Genomic DNA, 15522 nt, shown 5'->3' on the forward strand with positions numbered 1-15522 from the left:
TAATGTAATTTTAAATCCATAAAGTATATAAACAACGAAAATGACATAAGCTATAGCCACGTGATTGAGTTTAATGTTCAATAATGATTTTAAATTATATGTTTAGATAAAATTATTAGAGGAACGGATTACATTTTTGCATTAAATTTTACCTCATGTAAGCATGTGAGATTCCGCGCCCGCGTGAACTCTGGTGAACTTTGGCATTGTGCCAAGAAGATGAATCTCTACTAATATAACGTTGAGACGGTCACATTTAAAACCAGACATGTTCTACACAGAGAAGGTTAACTGCACATTACCGTACTGGGGTTTGGAAATGTTGTGAGCGTTTCTAACACGTTTTAATTCCTCAGATAGCCAAATGCAGCAGCAAGCCAGCAACAGCAGAGAGCTCGTGAGCGCGGCCAGACGCTGATGACGTCTGCGACTGCGCTCTGACTGCAGCGCCAGCTGCCGCCAGAATAAAAGTAATGTAACATGATCAGAACACTATCAAAACGGCGAAAATCTCCGAAAAGTGACAAGGATGCAGCACAGAATGTATAATATTGTGCATATTAAACAGATTAAAAGTCAAATAACAGATTAATGGACGCTTATTTGATTTTGAGGTTGGATGCAAAATCCATTGGCTCAAAAAAACCAAGGGGGCACGTGCCCCCTCAGTTTGAATGGGCATGACGCCTCTGCTCTCTATATATCTACACTCTTAAAAACAAATGACAACAAATAAGACTTTTACTGCCTGATGCCAGAGAACTTCCACTAAGAACTCGATGGCTACGCTTACATGAAACCAAATAATTCGTCTGTAATCATATAGATGGCTCAATCGGATTAAAAAGCCTTCATGTAAACACCCTAATAATCGATTCAAATTTAAAGTTGTGATGTAGACCGATTTGTGATCCGATTATCAGAACAAAAAGTATGCATGTATGGGCATGAATCGTAGTATTTAAAAAAATAAAAAATACCCTGTGCACAAGCGCAGTGAAATTGTGCTTAGGTTTACCTCTTATAAAAGGTTTCAGCCATAACAACATAAACAAAGGCTTTCGTGGAACAAAAAAAAAAAAACTTCTGGTAAAATCAATAACAATTTTAGTCATTTTAGAGTAGTTTATTTCTGATAACAAGCAAAAATAAACAACGTTTAAAGTAGATTACCGTAGTTCATATTTTATAGCTAAAGTGTATAAAAAACAACACTGAACTAACTTTACTGTGTAAAATGTGTATTATAATGTATACAATGTTAACTACAAACCGGTTGCCAAATCTCCCTTCACATAGTGGTGATCCATGATCGCCGTCTCCCCTCGTCTTTAGGACACCAAAACGTTTGTTATTTTCGACGATGTTTTTGTTCCAAAGTTCAGTTTAGACACTAGACAGACCATTAAACAAACAGAGACCAGAAGTAAAGTTCTGACTAGACGCGTAACCGCATCAACGCACGTGCGTCTGATGAAACCGTCTATAGCACATTTTTTTGTCACAAAAACATGCAATAGCAAGGTAATGGCAACACGTATCATTTGGTAATGGCCCAGCATATACAATCTACGAGGATCATGTGTACTTTTAAAACATTATGTATTGCAATAAAATAGCGTCATGCCATTTGAAAAAATTGCCCATATCTGAAAATGTCTTATTTCATAGCATGTAATGATGAGAGATGGTGCATGCAGCGTTGCCAGGTTTTGGCAGAGTTCTGAATTGGGATACTTTTAAACTGTTTAAATTGATCACTAGTTGTTAGTATTTGGGGTGTGAATAGTCATTGGGATTCTTTTGGACTAATTTTGAACAGCCACTGGGCAGTTTTTAAGAGGATGTGGCAACCCTGCACTGTAAAAATATTTATTGTTGCACTTAAAGGGATAGTTTACCCCAAAATGAAAATTTTGTCATTATTTTCTCATCCTGATGTTGTTCTGAAGAAAACAAACAATATGAAAGTATTGTGATAAAGCAGAATTGACGGTACCCATTGAATTCAATGGTATTTGTTTTTCCTACTATGGAAGTCAATGGGTACCGACAACTGTGTCTTACCATCATTTATCAAAATATCTTCTTTTGTGTTCATCAGAAAAAAATAAATTCATACAGGTTAAGAACAACGTGAGGATGAGAAAACGATGACAGAATTTGCATTTTTGGGTGAACTATCCCTTTAAATTTTTACGTTTAATCAATTTAAAATCACAATTAATTTTAACGTTCTTGACTAGAGATGAGTTGCTATAAATTATAAAAATAACGTTAAATTAGCTTAAGTTATTTCAACTTTTTTATATAATTTATAGCAAAACCTAACAAGTCAAGAAAGTTGAAATTATTTGTAAATCTAAAATGTATTAAACATAAACAAGTGCAACAAGGAATTTTTACAGTGTGGCTTTGCGCAGACGTTTAGCTTGGATTATATTAAATGTACATGTTAATGAACTTTTGCCTCAGATTGTAATGTTTACGGTACACACGTGAGACTATACTGTCGTAACATGCAATAGGATTGAGAAAAATTCATGCATGTAAACATAGCCAATGTGTCTGGGAATGATACAGTTTGCCAGATAAATGCGTAAAAAAATTGGTCGTCTAATTTTGGTGTTTATTTTATATTGTAACGGATGTTGCAATGCTGCACAACTGATTGCAGTTGATGTAAAGGAATGATGATTCATATGACTCATTCCTGCATTTACAAATAGTTGCCAACTCCAAACGGTTGCAGCGTGCATGATGTCAGTATTACATAATGTAAAGAACATTCTCAGTCAATGTTAAAGATATTAAAGTTAAATTTTCAGAGCAAGGTTATGTCAAAGACAATCAAACGTTGATGTTCCTAATCTTACCTTTAGATTATGAGACTTTATGGATTTCACAGACAGGGTCACCTATGATCTAACTTCAGAAATGTAGGTTAAAATCTAAGCTTATTCATCTAGATCGAAACGAATGATGTAACTTGTTGCTGTGCATTTAAAACATTTAACCTGTTTTTCACTATAAAACTGTTGCAGTATCAAATAAAATAAAAAAAATCTCACACAGTCTTCAAAACTCCTAAAGGAAACCTGGTGTAAAGGTGTCAGCTCCTAAAAGAGAGCTTGCTCAACGTGCCAACTACCTTGCAGTTTAGCAGTTAAATAAATATAAAACAAGACAGCTTTATGACCTTTCTTACACTGCATTTCTGGCAGAGAACGGCTCGCATCGCACCGATATGCAGGAAGATATTAAACAAATGTACATTAATATGCAGGGCTTTTCTTACTAACTCTACAAACATTAGTTCCCTTTCAATACGGTTCACTTCGCATTGCGTCAGTTAGCTGACGCTATGGGGGAAACTCCTGTTTACTCCGTGACTGAAGCCTATTGGTTAACGTCTGTACAAAGTACAGACCAATGACGTTTGAACCCGCGCGCGGGAGGAACTCGTCCCTATATAAGTGCGGTTCAATCGTCAGGAGCTCATTATTTTCTCCTTCAGCGCGAACCTCTCGCTGCTCCGAAGAAAAAGAAGAAGCCTTACCTCGCCGTTGACAAAAGCCCTGCAGCGGAGTCCAGGCCTAGCGTCTTCCCCTGCCGTTTTCCGGCTGAGAACCGAAGATAGCAGAGTCCAGGTCTAGCGTCTTCCCCTGCCGCTTTCCGGCCGAGAACCAAAGATAGCCTTCGCTTGCCGTGGTACGAGCCCTGTGCAGCGGACACACGCCTGACGAGGTCTCCCCTGCGGCCGCCCGGTAAGATCAATATTTTTAATATAAAGCTATAAGCTAAAAGAGCAGGCGCTGTTGTAATAGCGTCCAGCACAGCGGCTCGGTGAGCCTCTCTGCTATGAATTTCCTCCGAGCGCGTTACCGGTCTGGCACCTCCCACGCCGGGACCGCGCTTATGCTTTGGTTGTCTTATCCATGTTTCGTGCTCCCCCTGCTGTTCCTCTCTCGCCGGGATGAACACACGGCGAGCCATGAGACTAGATGGATGCATAGACAAGCACACACGGACTAACCCCCCCTGTGTTCTGTCACACCGCAACCGTTCATGCTTACAGAGTCCCTTCGCTCCTCTCACATTCAGTGGCGAGATCTCTGGCACATATATTAATCCCCCGAGTGCATCGGGTGATACCGTCACAACGCATGGCTGTTCTGTCTGTGTTGCTGCTCCCCTCTGCCGTTCCTCTCTTGTTGAGATGAACAAGCGGGGAACCGTAGACCTGGATAGATGCATACGACAAGCAAACACGGGCGGTCTGCCCCTGCTTCTGTCATAGCACAGCCACTCGTGCTCCACGCTCGCGGAGTCCCTCGCTCCTTTCCCCACAGTGGTGAGGTCTCTTAACGGCTTAGCTAGCACGCGGTATTACGGCTCGCTGCCTCTAAATGCAGCTGTCCAGTGTTCAACGATTACAGAGCTTCATGCCCCTCCCATCCTGGAGCGGCGCGATCTCATTCGTCTGCTCGATAGGGCCAATTCGCCGCTATTGGAGCACCAAGAACACTCATTATAAGAGAGCTTCATGCCCCTCCCCTCCTGGAGCGGCACGATCTCATTCGTCTGCTCGATAAGGCGGACACGCCTCTATTGGAGCGCTAAAACACTTATTATAGAGCTTTACTGGCCTGAGCCGATCTCACTTCAGATAGCTCATTTTTCGTCTGCCTGGTAATTTCTCTCTGGTTTAGACGGAATCAGAGGCAGAACGAATTTGTTTATAATATACTGAGGCCCGAATACCTCCCTTTATTCAGTCCCGTCCTATATCAGTGCGCTGAATATTGGTACATTCTTATATATATATACCCGGTTTTTCTGCCCTTTTAATAAACGGCAAAACCGCGGGCCTCGCGGCAGACTTCCTCTCTGCGATGGGTTCAGTCTGACATTAAACTACCTAGACATACTACCCTGCTCCGTGAGCCGTTCGGTCACCGTCACTACTGAGGCTTGTGCACCTGAACGGCTGAGCTCTGGTCTCCGCAGCATAGCTGCATCAACAGAGAACGAAACTGTCTGGGAAAAAGGGGTTATGTCGCGCCTCGGCTGGACTGCCCTGAAATGTTTTCTGTGTGCTGTTTATCCAAACATACTGTGTAATACTGTCGGCTATGCGACCTCACTATAGTGGCGAACGGTATTTAATTCCTCTAAAAAGAGTAATTTCCGTGCTTACTACGGTTGTACGGTGTCTCTAAACACTTTATCGCCTTACTGACAAGCAATCAGTAATACGCACACACGGCCCGCTGTCCATAATTCTATCGACGCTAGCCGAAAAACCCCCGGTTTGGCCATATACTGTGTATTGACACCCCACGACTGTACGGTGTCTTTAACACCTTTCCGCCAAATTCGCTGGCAGCCCACCTCAGTTTCTCCGCTACGATGCTGATGGCGCAAACGAGCACGGTCTTACGGCTGTTATTCTCTCTTCCTAGAGGAAGGACAGCCTCAGACTTTTGCATGGCTCCAAGCGTTTGAATCGCGCCCTCTCCGGACGGCCACTCAAAGGCTTACAGCCAAGCGGTTTATGACGTTTTTCGGCCATATAGCTGATTTATATTAGCGGATCCGAAGACGCTCACACCTCCGCTCCAATACTCGGAGATATTAAGGGTAATATCAACCTCAAGTGAGCTTGCTACCGCCACAATAAGTTTCAAAGCTTAAAGCGCGCGCACAGTCAGACGCGCGCGGCATCTCGTTTAAGACGGGCGCACGTACCCCTCTAACGAGCCTCAGAAAGCTGAATATCGTGGCATTCTGTTCATAAGTCCACTTCAGTTTGACTAAGCAAAGGTCCCGCCCCGAGCTGACGGCCGGGAAGCTTGCTTAAGTTACACACTGCTGCATGAAGTGCTGTCATTACGAGCTAGCCCAGCATTTGCTGTGGGTTGAACACGCTTTACGACGGCAATCAGCCTTCGGCGCGTGGAACGCCGTTTGTCTCATATAAATCACCTTGTACTGTGAATACGGTACATTAAGAGGATGATTTAGCACTGCAGCACTCTCGACCGTGTTATTGTGATAATGCGGTCGGGCAATCTACGGTGGTTTCATTATTTACCGAACCAGACTGAGATCTCGCCCCCTGAACAAGCTGACGAGTCATCTCCTTTATAAACTCATTGCATCGCTTTATAAGCTATGTTCAATCAGAGTGATACGCATCTCATGCTCAAACTACCAATATTAACCCATTACGATGGGCGTGCGGAGATGGCATCCGTGGGACACGACCTACATTACGTGCCTTATGACACATTGACACAAGCTGCTAGGACCCCTTTCACGAGGCGTCCTTATGCAAAGTCTGATCCATTCTGTCTAGTGACATTTGAAAGTCAATACCCCCCGCGAATCGTGGGTGGAACACTTTTCTCCTCACTACAGAGGCACGGCGGCTCTCTCCCCTACCTATATCTATGTGGCCGTGATAACAGCGAACCACGCTTTTACGACCGACCATTCATTTCATTCACAAGCCTGTCATCTCTCAGATGCGGACGGCGGCGGTAACAGCGAACCATGCTTTTACGGCTGGCCATTCACTTTGTTCATAAGCCTGTCATTTCTCAGATGCGGACGGTGCCCGAGGCACAGCGCTCTGGAACTGTCCAAGGTCCTGGATGACACATACGTCTGACGTACATCAGACGATCAGCTGTTCATCTGCGTCACAGATCACTCAAGCACCTGTCAATACAGGCTATTTATGGATCGTTGACGTTATCACCTCCCGTGACAATTATGCTCACTTGTCTTAGAGCATGGGCATGGTCTTAGAGGTTTCTCATTTGACAATTGTGACACGGCCAGCTGGTCCCCGCCGTCCACGTTGTCAGTTTACAGCTTCGACATCCCTGCTTCGCACTACTGAGGTTTGTTGCATTAAAGGTGCGCCCATTAGCTCACCTGTATGCACGATATGGTTTTTAATTATATGCGTCCACCGTGCGCTTAGAGAAGCTCACATGTACACGCTATAACATTTTGGTATACAATAAGATGCGCTTGGGAAAGCTCACCTGTATACACAGCTGTGTTATGATTTGTGACACATACATTGTTGTTCATCTGTGTACGTTCACGGTGCGTTGGGTGCCCACCGTTACGTTCATCAATCATATTTGTACACATTCACGGCGCGTTCTGTGCACTGATTTATCTATACGCATTCACGGTGCACTGAAGAGTTCACCCGTGTGCGCACAATTTATTATCAGAACACATGACGGCGCGCTCGAGAATCTTGCCGGCCTGTGCATTATAACACTCTGATTCATCTATATGCATTCACGATGTATTCAAGTGTTCACCTGTGCCCGTGCAATTTATAGTCAATACACATTTACGGCGCGCTTGGAAAGCTCACCGATCTGTGCACTATAATACTACCTATATGCATCCCGATGCGCTCGAGGGTGCACCTGGGTTCACACTATTGTGGTATCTGTATAATCCCACGCTACGAACCGTTCTGCCGCATATTATAGTCAGATCGGCCGTTCGTGAGCTTCGCAGATCACTCACTACGTATGTCTGTTGCTAACAGTGGTTATTTAGATGGATTGTTGAAACCATCGCACTGGCTCACGCCCCTCTATGAGCTATGTCCTATATAGAGCCCACTCTCTGCGAGTTTGGCTTCTTCATGAACTTGGTCTACAGGGGTATCTATATCTATATTTGATATCTGCTACGCGGCCGGCTGGTCTTCGCCGTCTACGTTGTCAGATTGTACAGCTTAGACGTCCCTGCCCTACGAGCGCAGGTTCTCTCGGCTCAATCATGCACGCTCATGCGTTTTATGTGTACACCACGGTGCGCTCAGCGAGCTCACCAACGTGACTCTGAATTTACTTATCTCGCACAGCCGCGGCGCGCTCGGTACCTCGCCGTCTTGTGCTATGTTATGTGCCCCCGGTGCGTTTAAAACCCCACCGTGTGCGCGTCAACAATTTATATGGTGCTTACACATTTGCTTTTTAAGCTGTGAATATGCCGGGTATAGGGCCACACGCAGTGTCTCTCCGGTAAGGCACTTCAGTTAGTTGTGTATGCACGGCGTGATGGGATTACGTTCCCCCATAGCGTCAGCTAACTGACGCAATGCGAAGTGAACCGTATTGAAAGGGAACGCTTAGGTTACTCACGTAACCCCGGTTCCCTGAAATAACGGGAACGAAGCATTGCGTCTCTTGCCGTGCTACAAACGTCTACGCAGCGAGTGTTATTCGGCTGCGCGCTTCAGTCGAATAATAATGAGCTCCTGACGATTGAACCGCACTTATATAGGGACGCGTTCCTCCCGCGCGCGGGTTCAAACGTCATTGGTCTGTACTTTGTACAGACGTTAACCAATAGGCTTCAGTCACGGAGTAAACAGGAGTTTCCCCCATAGCGTCAGCTAACTGACGCAATGCTTCGTTCCCGTTATTTCAGGGAACCGGGGTTACGTGAGTAACCTAAGCGCTATTAGCCTAGTTATAGTTTCTGTCTGCTGAATAAAAACAGGACAGCCTATTCACAATCCAGTAAATGTTGCGCTAGGCAGATCACTGTCATGTGGGTGAAATTCCAGCTTACACTTTCTCTCCATCAACTTCTATTAGTCAAACAGTAGATGATGGATGCATCGGATTCCACAGGGCTTCAAATGTATATAAAGAAAGTATTCAATATAATACTGTACCTAGAACAAGCAAGAAAGTAAGAAATATTTATTAATGTTTGACAAACACTAGATCCAATCTGGATGACATCGCTTTGGGCTCCTTTGAGATTATTTGTGCATGCAATGGTTTGTGATATTCACTCAGTAATGTCAATCGAGTCAAGGATACTTCAAACTTTAATGAAGTACTGTGTGTGTTTCTGTTTATAGCTTTGAGAGGCCTCAATTCAGTGTGACAGTCTAGTTTTTTATTTACAAAAGACACAAAATAATCATGTGAACCATCCAGTGTATGCAACTAAATACCCAATTTGTTATTTTCAACCCAGCTACAGAAAGGGTCAAAAAGGGACGAACCCAGCCCGCTGGATTGTAATTTAACCTTTGCTGGGTTGTTTAAACCCAAAATGTTGGGGAATTAACTCATTGTTGGGTCAAATATAAAAATTTTCCCATTTTAACCCACACGCTTCTGAGTCACAGCCTGTTAGTTAACTCCTGTTAGCATTATATTGCGAGTGAATCTTTCAAACATGGTAAGGAGCGTCACATTTCCGGCTGATGTCAGAGGTATTCAGACCAATCACAACGTACAGATTAGCTGGCCAATCAGGAACACAGAACTTTTCAAATACATGCGTTTCAGGAAGAGAGTGAAATATGGAGCTACAAAAATATATGGTATGTGGAAAATAATGCTTTTTTAACCATAAACCACGCAAACAAATTGTATTATACCAAATACACAAAATAACATTGTTTTTAGCAATGAAATAGGTTCTCTTTAAAAACAAAACAATAGTACTGATACATGTTCAGAAATGTCAATACAAGGCAGCTCAAACATGCATTTTAGTCTGGAACTAGGATAAACCCTGCCCAGAAACTAACCCATAATCTTCCTCTTTGGCTTATACAGTTAATAATCTTACTGAATTTACAGTTTAAAAGGTTTGGGGCGCACACTCCTGCGCCCCAGGGCGGATCCGAAACAAGCCAATTAGAGCTCAACCTCAGGTCACATACCCTTTTTACTGACCTACATAGACACTCATTTGTGGTGCGTCCCAGACACACAAACATCACACAACAAACTCAGTTTTGATTTTGATTTTTTTTATGATAACATGACTAACAGTGAAATAGTACAACTAAATGATTTTACTTTGTATTAATTTCCATCATATATTTAACTTTTTTGTAACATGTTAAAGTAGCTTTCATCTCTGGCCAACTTCGGAGGGTGGCACCCCAGCGCCCCCATTGACCAGCCGCCACTGCTGTGACGACTGCAACACACGTTAACGCAGTGGTTTCTCAATTCCAAGCTGATGAACTGAATCAGGTATTTTTATATATGGAGACATCTAAAATGTTCTGGTAGGGGGGTCAGAGGACTGGAATTTTGAACCACTGCGTTAGCGCAACATCATCAGCAAGCGCTACCGGTAAACAAATACTGGTACGCAGGTCGTAGCAGCAAACACACAGTGCGCGTTGATCATGTTGAATTTCTGACACTGTCAGAAAACTATCGTAAGCTATCTTTGACTGGGAGAACAGCACATTGTGTCTATCTTGAGACAAATCAATGGCACTGGCATATTTTAAGATCTGTCAGTGCAAGCTATTGCCTTAAGCCTTGACTGTGAAACCGGGGGTAAGTGTGATATATTATGCTAAGATGGCTTTATTTCATGTGATATTTTGTGAAGACTCTGTCTCTCGACACTGCTGTACGTGATCTGCCCTGAGGGATAAGAACCTGAAGCCAACCTCATCCAGAAGATCAGAGACAAATGACTGTGAGCAGACAGATTTGCCTTGAACTTCACATAACATCTCCTCAATGATGTTTCTGGCATGAAAACAGGACAGGTAGAAATTTCTCTTTGAGTTACATGAGCTCATCACGGATTATCACGCAATCATCCCCTCTCTCTTTCTTTTTCTCTCTCTCTCTCGCTCTCTCTCTCTCAGTATTTTTCTAATGTTTTGTATTTATGCATGCACAGAGTGACCTTAGTCTGTGTTTGTGCATGTTTACACATTTAGCCGTCTGGTGTCCTTAAGCTGTAAAAACTAAACAGAACAGAATTCATATCAGAAATTATAAAATTTAGAAATGATGATCATCCCTCTCTAAACTATCTTTCCTTTACATATTAAAACTATAATATAAGCATGCAGGTAAGTTACTATAAAGGTTTTACCTATCACTAGACAAACAACTGTCCAACTGTCTCTTTATGTCCGCCTCTAGCCTTACGTCCGCCGCCTCTAGCCATACGTCCGCCGCCTCTAGCCATACGTCCGCCGCCTCTAGCCATACGTCCTCCGCCTCTAGCCATACGTCCGCCGCCTCTAGCCATACGTCCGCCGCCTCTAGCCATACGTCCGCCGCCTCTAGCCATACGTCCGCCGCCTCTAGCCATACGTCCGCCGCCTCTATCTATACAAACGCCGCCTCTATCTATACAAACGCTGCATCTATCTATACGTCCCCCGCCTCTATCTATATGTCCACCGCCTGTTCGTCCAACAGGTTAAATCATTGTGGAAACTTCCTTATATAGACAGACTGGCAGCTCCATTGCAGCTCTATTTAATCTCGCTGCCATATACAGTATGAGAAACAACTAACATATGATCCCATATGTCATGTTACATCAAGTCTGTATGTAAAGACAGTGACACAATTAACATTTACATTTATGCATTTGGCAGTTGCTTTTCTCCTACATGACTTATAATGCATTCAATGTATACATTTTATGTGAATGTGTGTTCCCTGAATGACCTTTGCGCTGCTAACACAATGTCCTACCAATTCAGCTAATTTGGATGAACATAATGATATTCATTCTCGAGAGAGGATGTGGTGCCCCAATCAGGTCCAGCACCGCATGGAGATCTGTTTAGCTTAAAGTGAAAAGTGAGCATATGACTAGTTGAATTATTGAATGCACTCCAGTCACTTGTTATAAGCTGCATGCACAAATAGAGCCGACGCTTAAATGCTTTTGATGAATCTGCCTTTAAGTGTGATCACGGCCCGTTCAGAAGCAGAAATCAAGCCAGGGTGTGCATCAAAAACCCGACACGCTGATCAGAGGCATGCTGTGTGTGTCCCTCTGCATCTTTTCAGCTAGAAAATACAAACACACACACAACGTCAGCCCATGCGCATTCAGTTTCTCCCAGTCCAGATGGCTGCTTTGTGGAGAGCCTTCCGCTCTGCAATTACAGCGATATGAAAGTGTTTTTCTTTTTTCCACATTATTTCAGATCAGAGAGGGAAACTGAGCTGCCAGCGGGTGTATAAGTCTGATAGACACCCACGCGGGCTGCGACACCCTGCATTTAAACGCGCTGCCAGTGTGGGCGAGCACACAAAGGTTTGTGATCAGAAAGATATCCCATCTGGAGAAAGTCTGCTTTATATGCATTGGTCTACATTGATGGAGATCTCTTCAGGGGACGGTAATCAAATGTCTTCAGGGCTAGGCATGTGATGGACGAACTGTATTGCATGAACAGTTACCTGTCTCTCTATTTCTCTTTAACCCCATCCTGATAAAGTAAAGCCCAGTAAGGCCCTGATTCAGTACAGCTCTGATTTACACTGATTTAGTAAAGCCCTGATTCACACTGATTCAATAAAGCCCCAATTCACACTAACTTAGTAAAGCATTAATTTACACTATTTCACATTATAACCCTGATTCATACTATTTCAATACTGATACTATTACTCATACTGATTCAGTACCACTCCAATTTACACTGATTCAGTACCACTCTAATTCACACTGATTCAGTAAACCCCTGATTTACACCGATTCAGTAAAGCCCCGATTCACACAGATTTAGTAAAGCATCAGTTTACACTATTTCAGTTAACCCTGATTCACACTTATTTAATAAAGCCATGATTCACACTGATTTAATAATCCCTGAATCACACAACTTAGTCAAGCATTAATTCACAATATTCAGTAAACCCTGATTCACACTGATTCAGTACCACTCAGAGTCACACCGATACAGTAAAGCATTTATTTACACTATTTCAGTAAGCCCTGATTCACACTGATTCAGTAAAGCTCAGGTTCACACCAATTCAGTAAATCCCTGATTCACACTGATTTAGTACCACTCTGATTCACACAAATTCAGTAAAGCCCTGATTCACACTGATTCAGTACCACTCGGATTCACATCAGTTCAGTAAAGCCCTGCTTGACACTGATTCAGTCAAGTTCAGATTCAAACTGATTCAGTCAAGTTCAGATTCACATTGGTTCAGTAAAGCCTTAAATCACACAGATTCAGTCAAGTTCAAATTCACACTGATTTAGTCAAGTTCAGATTCATACTGAGTTAGTACAGCTCTGATTCACATCAATTCATTATAGCCCTGATTTACACTGATTCAGTCAAGTTCAGATTTACATTGGTTCAGTAAAGCCTTAAATCACACAGATTCACTCAAGTTCAGATTCACACTGATTCAGTCAAGTTCAGATTCACACTAAGTCAGTACAGCTCTGATTCACATCAATTCATTAAAGCCCTGATTCACACTGATTCAGTCAAGTTCAGATTCACATTGGTTCAGTAAAGCCTTAAATCACACGGATTCAGTCAAGTTCAGATTCACACTGATTCAGTCAAGTTCAGATTCACACTGAGTCAGTACAGCTCTGATTCACATCAATTCATTAAAGCCCTGATTTACACTGATTAATTCAAGTTCAGATTCACACTGATTCAGTCAAGTTCAGATTCACACTGATTCAGTCAAGTTCAGATTCACATTGGTTCAGTAAAGCCTTAAATCACACGGATTTAGTCAAGTTCAGATTCACACTGATTCAGTCAAGTTCAGATTCACACTGATTCAGTCAAAATCAGATTCACACTGATTCAGTCAAGTTCAGATTCACACTGATTCAGTCAAGTTCAGATTCACACTGATTTAGTTAAGCCCTAAATCACACTGATTCAGTCAAGTTCAAATTCACACTGATTCAGTGAAATTCAGATTCAAACTGATTCAGTAAATCCCTGATTCACAATGATTTAGTCAAGTTCAGATTCACACTGATTCAGTGAAGTTCAGATTGACACTGATACAGTGAAGTTCAGATTCACACTGATTCAGTATAGCTCTAATTCACATCAATTAAAGAGTAACTAAACCAGGGCCGGCGTCAAGGGGGGGCATTCGCGGGCAGTGCCCCCCCAAACAGGTTGTTGTGCCCCCCTACAAAGTTTTTTATTAATTTAATATATATCAAGAATAATTAAAATAAATTAAACATTGAATGTTTCATGACTTGTAATGTAATCAAATGAGGAAAATATAGTTGATATATGTTTTCTTTAATTAAAATAGACCAGTTTCTCTGATTGGATGTATTGCCGCGTCTCACCCGTCTTACGTCTTTAGCATATTTGTGACTTGATACTAGCAACGTGTTTTTTTTCGCAGCATTTTATGGATCGTGTAAAATATGGATATTAGAACATTTAGAACGAATCAGCACCGCCTGCTTCATCTGACTTCATGCAAACACAGACTGGCTCAAACTCAGAGATTAGAGGTCGAGGTGGAATTTACAAATCTACAGGACCCTGTTTTAAGGAAGTTTATGTTCGTACACGCCGTCTTCAGCTATTTTAAAGGTAAGTTAGTGTTGTTTTAATTACGTAAGCTTAAATGTGAAGTGTGACTATAGACCGTTAACAGCATTACGACGTGATTATGGTAAAGCGGCTTTTTTCAAGCCAGGACGCGGTGTGCGCTGCGCTATGTGCTGCGCTATGAAACCCATTCATTTCAATGGCTTGCGCCGCGCGAGGGTGGTTTTTTGTTGCGTAGAGCAAAGCGCGAGCGCAGTAGAGCTCAGCTTGCGCTCACGTCGCAGTCGAAGTTCAATAGTTTTGCGCATAGTTTGTGGTCTTTGCACTTTATACAGGAAATGAGCTGACAGTCTGTACCAGTTGTATAAGTGTGCTTGCACTGTATTTGTTGTTTGATGTCTTGTTTTTGCAAGTTATTGTTGCTATTGCGTGCCCCCCGTTGGAAGCCAAATGCCCCCCTGTTAGTTATGGTCTGGCGCCTGCTCTGAACTAAACCCCTGGTCAGAGCCTGACTCCACCCACTGCAATATTTGAAAAATGCAAGAAAAGTGGGCAGATCCCAGCGGAGATAGAGGGGACGAACTAAGTGTGTGGTGAGATGATAACAAGGGCGTGGTGAGCTTGAACCTGCTTACGTCACGAGTTATTTCTTGGACCCAACATCCAATAGGAAAATTCAACTGCAGTAGCCACCGTTCAACCTGAAGAGGGCAGCACTCAGACGTTTTTACACCATATATTGTAGTATTGAAACACTTTATATCCAAATGTCAAAAAACTTACTAAAATCAATGAACAGCACTAATAAAGCATCATTCTTACAGATCATTAACTAAAAAACGTTGGTTTAGGGTTTAGTTACTCTTTAAGTAAAGCACTAATTCATACTGATTAAGTTAAGCCATAATTCACACTGACTTAGTCAAGTACAGATTCACACTGATTCAGTCAAGTTCAGATTCACACTGATTCAGTCAAGTTCAGATTCACACTGAGTCAGTACAGCTCTGATTCACATCAATTCATTAAAGCCCTGATTCACACTGATTAAGTCAAGTTCAGATTCACACTGAGTCAGTAGTACAGCTCTGATTCACATCAATTCATTAAAGCCCTGATTCGCACTGATTCTGTCAAGTTCAAATTCACACTGATTCAGTCAAATT

At 42.5% G+C, this 15522-nt stretch overlaps 1 protein-coding gene across 10 annotated transcripts in view; it reads right to left on the reverse strand.

Annotated features, from left to right (window-relative positions):
- Nucleotides 1–15522, reverse strand: part of fbrsl1 (fibrosin-like 1) — a 409906-nt gene that overhangs the window by 293916 nt on the left and 100468 nt on the right. The window lies entirely within an intron of this gene.

Source organism: Paramisgurnus dabryanus, chromosome 5 (genome assembly GCF_030506205.2).
Source record: "Paramisgurnus dabryanus chromosome 5, PD_genome_1.1, whole genome shotgun sequence".
NCBI classification, from domain to species: Eukaryota; Metazoa; Chordata; class Actinopteri; order Cypriniformes; family Cobitidae; genus Paramisgurnus; species Paramisgurnus dabryanus.